Here is a 13,106-nt window from a genome sequence, read left to right on the forward strand (position 1 = left end):
CTCCGAGATTGATGGAAAATACCCACCTAAACTCGATGATATATTATCCATTAATAGAGTAAGTTAAGCATTTGAGTGGGGTTCGAAATATCAAAGGCCCAAAAGACGCAAAATGCCTAAAGGAGACAAAGGAATAACCGCGACAAAAGCTAGCAACGCAACCGAGCAAACAAACACGAGCCCGGGTGGAACTAGCAAAACCTCGAGCGCTATATTGGAAGCAATAGAAACGCTTAAATCCGAATTGAAGGAGGACAATGACAAACTAAGGAAGGACATCAATACCCTGCGACAGGAGATGGGTAATAAACTTGACGGCCTGACGGAGGAAATGAGAGGCCTGACGGAAAGAATGGAAGAAGCGGAGAATCGCGTTGGGCATGTTGAGGACATGACAGTGGAACTGACTGAAGCGCTGACTGAAAGCATTAAGCGACAGAGGAGTATTCAAAACAAATTGACTGATCTCGAATCCAGATCGCGAAGGAACAACATTCGCCTTTTCGGGATAGGAGAAGGAGAGGAAAGGAAGTCGGTGACGCAGTTCGTGACAGATTTCCTCAAGCGTGAGTTACCTCTGCCAGCCGACTTGGATCTTAAAATTCAGCGAGCCCACAGAGTCTTCGCAGCCAAGCCCCGACCCAATAATAACCCGAGACAAATTATAGTAAATTTTCAAGAATATAGGCTACTACTAAAGAGCTCATCCTCAAAGAAGCGTGGAAAAAAGGACGCATTCAGTCAAATGGAAGAAACATTTATTTTGACCACGACTATGCAACTGAGATCGTCCAAAAACGCATGGCATATCAAGAGATTAAGAAAGTGCTGAAGGAAAAGGGTGTACGTTTCCAAACACCCTACACGAGCATACGAATCCACTGGGAGAGCGGCGTTGGAACATACAGCAGCGCACACGAAGCTGGGATGGAGTTGCGGAAGCGGGGCTTGGAAGTGGAGGTGCCGACAGCGGTTACTGAAGAAGTCGCTATGGAGACTCGACTTCAGAAATCCTTGGGATGGCAGCGGGAGGCGCGCCCCCGGCGAGAGCACAGAGTCCCTACTGCGCAGAGGGCAAAAGAGAAATTGATGGAGTTTCAGAGAAGCGGGAAAAAATGACTGATGTGTAGCGCTTACATCATTGACACAGGGAGGCCTCTGTAATTCATAGTACTGAAGGAGAGGCACCAGTGAAGGAGTTAGGACGTTGGACATTTAGGATGGAAGTAGTTTCCAAACCTTACATAGGGCCCTCCCCTTACGGGAGACATTACCCTAGGCCTACCGACGGGGCCCAGTTGGGAGAGACATTTTTCCCTTTGAGTTGGAGTCACAGGTATCCCCTGTATCATTGTTCTTGTTTATTTTATTTCTTAATGTTTTTTGTTCTCGTTATTAGTTCTTGTTCACTTGTGGGGTCTACAGCAATAATATACTCAGGGTATGAGTGGGTCATGTAAACTGAAAATTGAGACAATTAATGTAAACGGTCTGGGTAACCCGATAAAGAGGAGTAGGGTGATAGCGAAATTAAAAAGGGATAAAATGCAAGTGATATTCATACAAGAAACTCATATGTCAAATGAAGAGCATGAGAAATTTAAAAAGTTTGGTTACATAAATTCCTTTTATAGCTCTCACAAGAATAGCAGAAGGAGAGGAGTTATTACCCTTATTTCAAACACTGTTAATTTTGAATTGACTGAGGAATGTTCCGATAAATATGGCAGATATGTGATCGTTAAAGGGAGGATTGATAATACTATTGTTACATTAGTTAATGTGTATGCACCCCCTGAGGAAGATAAAACATTCTTTAAATCATTGTTTGACAAAATAACAATAATGAGTGAGGGGATTTTGATATGTGGAGGCGATTGAAACACAGTTTTGAATTATACTAAAGACACAACAAGTACTAAAAGATATACAAACATTAAATCCAAGAATCTTAACATCCTAATTAAAGATGCAGGTCTCTGTGATATCTGGAGAGATCTTCATCCATCAGAGAGAGACTATACGCATTATTCTGCTGCTCATAAGGTACATTCTAGGATTGACTACTTTCTGATGAATACTATAGATAGACACCGGGTAATAGACTGTGAAACCGGAATAGCAGATGTGTCAGATCACAATGCTATATACTTAACCATACATCTTGATTGTCCAAACAAAACAACATTATGGAAATTGAATGTTAATATTCTTAATAATGAAATTGTGGTGCAAGAAATCAAAAAAGAGATTCAGGACTGTATAGCCAATAATAAGGATGAACAAATAGAGCCAACAATATTATGGGACACTGTCAAAGCAGTGATGAGGGGAAATCTGATATCAAGGCTAGCTCACATTTAAAAAAAAGAAAAAGCAACTACAAGCTGAATTAGAACAAAATATGAGAAAACTAGAAAAACAACAGCATACAGATAAGAGTGATAATTTGGCTGGAATGATAAAAGGAATTAGAAAACAATTATCAGACATGGCAAATGAGGAGATAGAAAAGAAATTGAGATTCACAAAACAAATCTTTTATGAATCAGGTCCCAAAGCTACCAAAATATTAGCAAAAAGATTAAGATCACAGCAAATAAGGAACTCAGTTAACAAAATCAGAGACCCAGAAAGTAAGGACATAAAATATGAACCTGAGGAAATCAAAAATATATTTTATAAATATTATAAATCTCTGTATAATCAATCAGAACAAGTTGATAGAAAGAAATTGAAGATTATCTAGCTGAATTAGATTTCCCCTCCATAGGAACCTCTCAAAATGTATCATTAAATTCACCCATTACTAAAAAAGAGCTTGATAAGGCTATCAGTAGATTGAAAACCAAAAAAAGCCCAGGGACGGATGGCTATCCTAACGAATGGTACAAAGTTTATAAAGAAGACCTTGCCCCTCTATTGTTGGAATCCTCCCTCATGGAAAGAGGCTATGATAACAGTCATACCAAAGGAAGGTAAAAATAAAGAGTTATGTGAGTCTTATCGTCCAATTTCCATTTTGAATGTTGATTATAAATTATTCACGTCTATAATCGCTAGAAGATTAGAAAACTTCCTCCCAGACCTGATAGATGAGGACCAGACAGGTTTTATAAAAGGTCGCCAAACGCAAGATAATATCCGGCGCACACTACATATAATTAATGAAGTCAATAAACAGAGCACCCCTACAGCCTTAGTAAGTCTTGATGCGGAAAAGGCTTTTGATAGAGTCAGCTGGAATTTTCTTTTTGCGGTTTTGAAAAGAATGGGTTTTGATAAAACTATCATTAAATGTATACAGGCCCTGTACGATAAACCAGTGGCTAGAATTAAAATAAATGGCGACTTAACAGACAGATTCGAGCTCTTCAGAGGGACAAGGGAGGGATGCTGTCTGAGCCCCTCCCTATTTGCCTTGTTTATAGAGCCTTTGGCTCAATGTATAAGACAAAGTAATGAACTTAAAGGAATCACAGTCACTAAGGATGATCATAAGTTAGGTCTCTTTGCAGATGATATTATTATATACCTCAACAATCCGGATTATACATTTCCTAAACTTTTAACTTTACTAAAAGACTTTGGAGGGAAATCTGGGTATAAGTTAAACATCAAAAACCCAAGTTCTTTGTATAAAATATAGACCAGCTGACTCAATCAGACGAGCTTACAAACTAAAATGGGATTCAGGAAAAATAAAATATTTAGGTGTCTACCTTACTAGAGAACTAAATACATTATATGAGGCTAATTATAATAAGATTAATGAAACTATACAAAAAGATTTGACAAAATGGGCAACACTAGTCATGGATTTAAGCTCAAGGATAGAGGTGATAAAAATGAATGTGTTACCTAGATTGCTTTATTTATTCATTTCACTGCCAGTTTGTATACCAAATACTCAATTTGATAAATGGGATAAACAAGTGAGTAGATTTATTTGGAAGGGGGCAAGACCAAGGGTTAACCTCAAAACTCTACAACTAGAAAAAAAAAGAGGAGGACTTGCTCTTCCAAATTTTAAAGAATATTTCCTAGCTGCCCAGCTGAGATATATAATTTTCTGGTGCTCATTAGAATATTACTCCAAATGGAAACATTGAGCTTAACTACGGATCATGTCAGCCACAAGCAAGGTTGGGTGAGAAAACATTTAACCAACCTATAGAACCAAATCCTATAGTAGATGCAACAATTAAGATCTGGTGGGATGTAATGAATAAATACAAAATGGAGGAGGATTGTAAATTGTTGATCTGGCCATTGTACTCTCTAAAATTCAAATGTGGTCAGATGGATAGCACATTTACAAGATGGATTGACAAGGGAATCACTGCAGTGTGTACATTAACAGATGGAAAAAAGTTTAAATCTTTTGAAAACTTGAAAAGGGAATTTGACTTGGAAAACTCTGATTTATTTAGGTATTTCCAACTAAGACATCTTTATAATACAGACATTGAAAATCACTTTTCTCAAGAGGGCAGTGAATTAATTGATATGGTCACAGGGGCATACAGACATTTACCTTCGAAAATTGTATCCAGGCTGTATAAATGTTTACAAAATTGCAATAGGTTTGACTCACTATACATAAAACAGAAATGGGAAGCAGAACTGCAGCTTAAACTGTCAGAGAATGATTGGCATTCAATCTGTCTTTTACAACAAACTTCTACTAGCTCCAGACAATGGAGAGAATTTGGCTGGAAGAACTTGGTGAGATACTTTATTACACCCCTCATTAAAAGCAAACAGTTAAAAAAAAAAAACCAACAGTGTTGGAGACTCTGCGGGGATGTCAATGTCAATCATTCTCATATATTTTGGTCATGTATAAAAATTCGCCCCTACTGGGAATCTATTGTAATAGAAATGGAAAAGATTTTGGGTTACAAAATATCGAATGACCCACAGACTCTGTATTTAGGCCTGTTAACTAAAGATGTTGTTAGAGGGGAAGACATTCATCTATTCAAAGTGATGCTGATATCAAGTAAGAAAGTTATAATGAGGAATTGGTTGAAAAGTGAGCCTTTGAGTCTGGACCAATGGAAGAATATCATGGCGGAAATATTTGCAATGGAAAAAATGACCCATGACCTGAGATTGGAAGCACATAAATGTAAATTACGTTGGTGGAAATGGACCAGCTATGTAACCCACTCAAATATATGAAACAAATGGAAGATCTGTATTTGTAGCACCCTACCAGTTGTTATCTTGTTCATTATGAAAATTAAAAAATGCAAAAATAAAAAGTAAAAAAAAAGAAAAAAAAAAAAAAACATCATAACCACCGGTACAATGTTGATCGTCCACCTGCTACCAAAACAGCACAAACCCGTCGAGGCATGGACTCTATAAGACCTCTGAATGTGTCCTGTGGTTTCTGGCACCAAGACTTTAGCAGCAGATCCTTCAAGTCCTGCAGCCGAACTTGTTCAAACTTTGATCAAACTTGTTGGTCCAGCACATCCCACAGATGCACATTTTAAATTTGGAGGACAGGGCAACACCTTGAACTCTTCATTTTCTTCAAACCATTCCCGAACAATGTGTGCAGCATGGCAGGGTGCATCCTACAGAAAAAGGCCACTTTCACCACTGTGATGAAGGGGTGTACCAGGTCTGCAACAATGCTTAGGTAAGTGGCAAGTGTCAAATTGATGTCCAAATGAATGATCAGACCCTGGGTTTCCCAGCAAAACATTGTCCAGAGCATCACACTCCCTCCACCGGCTTGTCGTCATCCCACAGTTCATCCTGATGCATCACTTCCTCAGGTAAACGCTGCACAAATACATGGCCGTCCACATCTAGCCTTCATTGTCCTTGTGCATCGATGAGCCTTGGGCGCCCAACACCCTGTCGCTGGTTTGTGATTTGTCCCTCCTCAGACACTGTTGGTAAATTCTCACCACTGCTGACTGTAGCAACACACAAGCCTTGCTGTTTCAGAAATACTCTGGCCCAGTCGCCTTGACAATAACAATTTGGCCCTTGTCAAAGTTGCTCAGATTGCCCATTTCTCCTGAATCCAACACATTAGCGGGGTTTCCATTACAGATTTTCATAAAACTTTTGCGACATTTAGAACTTGGGAGCGGCCATGTGTGACGTGTTTATGAGTGTTTCTCCCTCAAATCTGCTTCGAGGTCTTGATAAATTGTAGCATTTCTTTGTTGTTTAGAATCCAGTAGCCCCGTAATTCTTTTGTCTTTTATGAGTTTAATGAAGAACTCTGTCTCACCTTTCATCCAAACCATCTATAACAAGGAGTATTTATTAATATAGGATTTTATTAAAAAGACTTTTGTTCATCTTCTGAACACAAATGAAGATCTTTTTCTATCCCTCCATTGACTGCCTATGCAACTACCACTTTCAAGGCCTTTAATTACCTTGCATTAAAACAACAAAAACAAACCAAACACACAACATGAATGAGGATGTGTAGCCCAGAACAATTCATTGAATTGCTAAAATCGTGGAAAATCAGGTGAGCAGCTCACAACATAATACAAAGCAACATCATTTATGGGCTCACGTATCCTCTCTCAATCGACAGGAATTCAAATGTTCTCAATGTAACATTTGGATGGCAAATTATTTCTTTTGTAAACATGGCTTTATACTTCGATTGTGTATTGAACAGCACATTCCAGGGCCCATTTTATAGCAGGATCCATCTCTGACAGGTTTGATTGGATCTGGTTTGACAAGCACAAACAAATGTCCACTTCCATCATATAAGGATGCTAGGGCAACTGCCAGACCCTGAAAGAAGGTGATATCTAGAACCAAACGCAGGACTTCTCATTCTTCCACAAGCAGTTTTCTGCCCTTCACCCATCCTAAGACTAACCTCTAAAGTTTAGGCCTGGACCAACATAAAAATTCCTTTGGAGGACTTTTTGGGACATTAAGGGTCAGCTCCCCTAAAAATGAAATTTCTGTCATTAATTACTCACCCTCATGTGGTTCCAAACCTGTAAGACCTTCGTTCATCTTCAGAACACAAATTAAGATATTTTTGATGAAATCCAAGAGGTTTTTTATTAATAATTGTTGCCAGTAAGTTGCTGTTAATTTGACAATAAACATTTTACAGTGTACATAATTATAATTCGTATAATATAAATATAATAAATAATTTAACGCAAAAGATGAGCAGTTTTGTCTCTAAAATGTTTTCACTATAAACTGATTTAATTTGGAGTGAGAGATACAGGGGGAGTGGCTTTATTGCATCAGATGTCACTTTATTCACAGATGCTAGTCCAGTTTTGGTTTGAGATCCCAAAATAAAACCTGCTCGGAGCAGGTTAGCCGTGTAGTGTAAGTTACCAAAAAACAATCCACCTTTATGAGCCCGAAAAAAACAGAGTTTGCTCAAACTAACCTTGAACTTACCTGTGTAGAAAGTGAAACCGGCTTTGTGCAACAGGCCACTGAACACACACGAGTATCGTGGCTACAGTCCTGTTGAACCTGTGATGACGCTCTGCGCCACTAAAAGGAGCGCTAAGGTTGTTTTACATATCAGTGGAGTTACAAAACAAGAGAGAGGCTAGTCACTGCATTGCCATAACCTCCAGCTCCCCCTCTCTGGACCTAGTGTCAGAGCATGATGGGTGGAGCTGCATCTCCCAACCACACCCTAACCCTACCCACATAGGCCTAACCCTATCTCTCCACTCAGAGCCAGCTCTGTCTCCACCCATTAAACAGGTTAAACTCCACCCTTGAGCTCCAGAGAGGTGGAGCTGGATGCTCTGCAGCGAGCACCTACTCAAACAAAACTGAACCGAAAGTAAAAAAGGAGCAAAAGAAGAGACGCCATTCCGAGGCTTTAAACCTGTTAACATTGGGTGATTAAACAGCCACATATTTAGTGGTAAGTTCAAAGCTTATTCTTAATGTAATAGACATATACAAATGAGATGTTATTTAGGTTTATGTTGTTCTTTACATGGGGTTTAAAACATTTTTGAATAATCAAAACCAATAACCAAAAAACAGTCTCCCAGTCATTGACTTTCACTAAAATTGTGTTATTTACAACCCCCTATAAGAAATTGTTTAAATAAAACCATATTTAAAATCGGAGCATTTATAGCCTATACTAAAACCACCAGCAGGTCAAATTTACCCAATTCCTCTATTTTTTGCGCTTACTGAAAACAGTCACACCACGCACGTTCATATGAAGATGTTTTTGAATAATCAAAACCAATAACCAAATGGCAGAAATGTTGATGATTAACGTGCTTGACACTAGAAAAATGTACCCATTTTTTTTTTTCTCATTAAAACCAAAGATGTTCATTAAGATTGTATATCAAGAGCAGGGATACGTTTATGTGTAGCTATTTTGTTTTGTGATTTCAACCTAACAGATAGAGAGTCTTTGCAACAGAGCGACAGATTGAAGCGTGTGAACACTGCTCAGTGTGCACGAGCGCTCAGTGTGCACTGTTGCGCCTCTTCAAAAACAACACATTCTAGCGCCAGATCGCCTATTATTAACTCAAATTGATAATCAACTAGAGGTGTTTCTTTTGTATTAGGCTACATATCCGTGCCACGAGAGGTTTCAAAAAGTGGTCGGGATAATATCGACCCTTTCAAAAAGTGGTAAGGACATGTCCCACCCGTCCCACCCGCAAATTAAGCCTATGGGTTTAAAACATTTTTGAATAATCAAAACCAATAACCAAATGGCAGAAATGTTGATGATTAACGTGCTTGACACTAGAACCGCCACGGGGTAAAATGTACCCATGGTTTTTACACATTCCTGTCCCACCCACTTTTTAAAACAAAGTTACGCCACTGGAAAAAAGCCATGGGTAAATTTTACCCCGTGGCGGTTCTAGTGTCAAGCACGTTAATCCAGTGGCGTAACTTTGTTTTAAAAAGTGGGTGGGACAGGAATGTGTATGTGCCATTAGTCCCGAGAGTATGTGTATTAGTTAATAAATATGACGAGGAACCGCAGTTGACAACAGGTTGTCCTGATGGGCTGGTGATAGCATTTTTCGTTTAGCGTGCAAGAGGTTCTGGGTTCTGACCCAACCATGTATGATTTTTTTTCTTTTTTTTTTTTTCCTCATTAAAACCGAAGATGTTCATTAAGATTATATATCAAGAGCAGGGATACGTTTATGTGAAGCTATTTTGTTTTGTTATTTCAACCTAACAAATAGAGAGTCTCTGCAACAGAGCGATAGATTGAAGCGCTCGTCCGTGTGAACACTGCTCAGTGTGCACGAGCGCCAAGAGAACACTGTTGCGCCTCTGATAGCAGCGACAACTAGCACTCAACATGATTTCAAAAACAACACATTCTAGCGCCAGATCGCCTATTATTAACTCAAATTGATAATCAACTAGAGGTGTTTCTTTTGTATTACATATCCGTGCCACGAGAGGTTTCAAAAAGTGGTCGGGACAATATCGACCCTTTCAAAAAGTGGGGGCATATCCCACCCGTCCCACCCGCAAATTACGCTTATGTCCCGACCACTTTTTTGGTTGTGTTACTGACTCATACCAAAATTTTCATACAGGACAGAAATATAATCTCAGTGTTTTTCTTTTCCTTTGAAAGTGTGTAAAAGATATTGAAAGAACGTGATTTTGGTATTGTTTTATTATTTTTGAAGTGTTTAACTTTATCAAGGGTTTAACATTTTATCTGATATTCTAATTTGAGGTTAAAAATTTAAGAATACAGGTTTAAGAAACTAAGTATCTGAAAAAAAGAATTCTGAGAGGTTGTACAAATCTTTTATTTGCTGGAAAAACAAATAATTCACAGATTTTTGGGTAAAATAATTTCTGTGTTATTTGCTATTCTCTATACAACGTAATTATTTGTTTCATCATTTAGTGCTTTCTTTGAAACAAAACAAAGTCATTTTATTAGTGTAAAAAAATAAACCATTGCTATTCCTTTTTCCTAAATTTGTTATCTGACACACTGTAAAAAAAAATCCCGTTGTTTCTACGGAAAAATACCGGCAGCTGTGGTTACCAGAACAATACTGTAAAAATGACATCAAACCGTAAACATACTTACGGAGTTACATGTGAATTTTACATTTTAAATCTGTTAAATTTACGGTAAAATAATGTATTTCATTAACTGATATAATGTTAATTTACTAACCTAATGAAGTACTAATATCTGTTTTGTACCTTTATAATACACTGACAGTCACCAAACACAGTGGTGATGAGAGTCACATGATGAATCAAAGTTCATCACAAGCAGCTTTTCCACAAGCTGAGAAGCACAATACTAATACATAGAAGCACACAGTGTCATTCACACACACACTAAACACCATCATGGTAACATGCATGAAATTTTAAAAATGCAATAAACATTAATTTAACAACATTAGATGTAACATAAAACCCTAATGTACATAACTGATTAGAAAAAAATGAGAAAAACTAAGAAGAAACAGAGTTATTTCAACGAAAATATATCAAATGTGAAGTATCACGCAGGGAATTGTGGGAATGTCAATATACGTTTTTTCACTGTAAATTTTACAATGAATTGTTATTTTTCACTTCCAAAAACTGTGAATTTAACGGTATTTTACCGTAAAATTACATTAAATGTACCATTAGATCTATTACAGTTATTCACCGTATATAGTACGGAAACTTTCTGTAAACCAATCAACAGTTTTTCACCGCAGCATTTTTACAGTCTTTTACTGTTAAAATCACGGTCATTTTTTACAGTGCATTTCATTGTTCTTTTAGATAGTTAATTCATTTAACACAGTTACAAATTTCTAAGAAAAATATAAATAAGGGTTTTTCCTACTTTAATTTTATTGTGGAATTATTGGTACAGGAGAAAAGCTAAATTACAACTGTTTTAATTTAAAGAAAAGAAACACCGGCCAAATTCCCCATTCAACTGCCGGGAACCCAGGTTTTCTTATTTAACACAGCATTGAAATTAACCCCTATTAACAAAAGGGTTACACAACATTTACTGTAAGTGAGAGGCTTCTCTATGCTGATTAAACAGCTTTTGTGGGGAAATAGCTAATCATTTAATTAATCAACAGCCTGTTTGCCAATCTTCAGAATGTTTTACACTAAACAACACTTTCGCTGGGAACTAGGCTATATGTAGATTTTAGCTTGATAAAAATGTATTTTTAAGAGAAGGCAGACTATAGGGAATGTTGTGACTGATGTCGCTGCCATTACAAGATAGGCCGAGAGCTGCCGCACGTGATTAAGTCAGACGTTACGCGTTCTCCAATCGTAATACAGTCCCTCTTATTTCTATATACAATCTCTGGTTCAACGCACCACTGTTTTCCATTTAAAAAACCTTTTGCAACTTTTTGGCGGGGCTAAACGCAGCCCAGGTGTGTCATTCAGCGTGATTCTACCTTCTCTAACGGCAAGTTCGATGATAACGATTCGTGATTGGATATTAATTTTGGTTGGGCTGTTCTTGCGTGACAGAACACTAGTCTACTACTCGTTCTATCAGCCATAACAAAATTTTAGGATAGATGAAATGCAGGACAAAACATGATTTTTGTCGGGACACTAAAAATAGAGCTGAAATACGGGACTGTCAGGGGAAAGCAGTCAAAAAACATATGATGCTTAAGCATTGCTGTGTAAAAAAAAAAAAAAAAAAAAAAAAAAAAAAGTTTGTAAATCCTGTTAAAAAGATCACACACTCTGTGTTTATGTTCACCAACAGTGAAAGTAACACTGAAGCAATGTCAAATGCAGCACTAAAATGTTAAGCTTTTGTAAGAGTTTTTTTAATGTGGCTATACCTCAAAACATATTTAATTATTTGTGTGAACAATGCTAAAACATCTGTCCAAAAACATTATAATAAAATACATTAAAAATATATTTTAAAAATTTATTCAAAAAATAAAATAGAATTTATGTTTTCAATTTTCAATTCACATTTATTTGTATAGCGCTTTTAATAGTAGGCCTACATATAGTTTCAAAGCAGCTTTACAGAGAATGTATGTCAACATTACAATTTAGATTAATCTGTTATCAGAGGTGAGGTGACTGTGTCCAAATGTACATATATAATCACGCAGTTAGTTAACAATGTATTAAGTGTTTCTGTTTTAAAAAGGAGAAACACAACAGGAACATTTGCATGCTATTGGATATTACTGTAACAGAAAGAGCAAAACTAGAAACAAACGTGCCAATTCACAAAGAAATGCGTCATTAGAAGATATGATGAAAATAAGCATTTATCTAACCGTATTGATCAAATTAAACTCACAGGCAAGATACGGAGGAGAAGACACAGGAACATCCTCCTGAAAGTAAGTAATGAGTAATTCTTGCTATATTTATCCATCCTTTCATCCATCTATCTATAAATTTATACATATATGTCATATTTACAGTGCCTGAGGAAAGGAAGAAGGCAGGGTGGGGAATACTAGAATTAGTAGTGTTAGTAGCAGTAGCAGTAACAGCAGCAGCATTTATAATAGCAGGAGCAGCAGAAGTATATACAATAGCAGCAGCAACAGCAGCAGGAGCAACAGCAAAAGCTGTAAAAGCAGCAATAGAAAGCAGCAGCAGGAGCAGCAGCAGCAACAGGAACAGCAGGAGCAGAAGCAGCAGGCGCAGCAGGAGCAGGAGCAGGAGGAGCAGTAGCAGGAGTAGGAGGAGTAGGAGCAGCAGGAGCATCAGCAGCAGGCGCAGCAGGAGCAGGAGCAGGAGGAGATTTATATAAATCACAAACAAAACCATATCCCTCAGGAAAATGATTTTTGCTGTTTTATCACTTTAGTTTTTAAAAATCTTATAACCAAAATCTTGAATATTTTATTGATGGTAATTTGTGCTCAACTTTATTACATGAAATGAACTTAGAGGGTCATGAAACCCTAAAACATTTTTTAGATGTTAACATATGTATATGTTGCACATCAATGAAAACATCTAATAACTAATTAAGGAAAAAGTGTTTGTTTGTTTTTTTGTTTGTTTTTTGTTTTGTTTTCTCAGCCTTTTCTCTCTTCCGGTTTATAAAGCAAAGTTGAACCAACTTC

The 13,106-nt window shown here is 37.3% G+C and overlaps 1 long non-coding RNA gene across 1 annotated transcript; it reads left to right on the plus strand.

The window, feature by feature from the left end:
* Positions 1–7,821: 7,821 nt before the first annotated feature.
* LOC125248475 lies at positions 7,822–12,621 on the plus strand. The gene is made up of 3 exons (XR_007180313.1): positions 7,822–7,909; positions 12,328–12,368; positions 12,453–12,621. It is a non-coding gene; the product is annotated as an uncharacterized LOC125248475 (long non-coding RNA).
* Positions 12,622–13,106: the final 485 nt, after the last annotated feature.

This window comes from Megalobrama amblycephala, linkage group LG16 (genome assembly GCF_018812025.1).
Source record: "Megalobrama amblycephala isolate DHTTF-2021 linkage group LG16, ASM1881202v1, whole genome shotgun sequence".
Lineage (NCBI taxonomy): Eukaryota > Metazoa > Chordata > Actinopteri > Cypriniformes > Xenocyprididae > Megalobrama > Megalobrama amblycephala.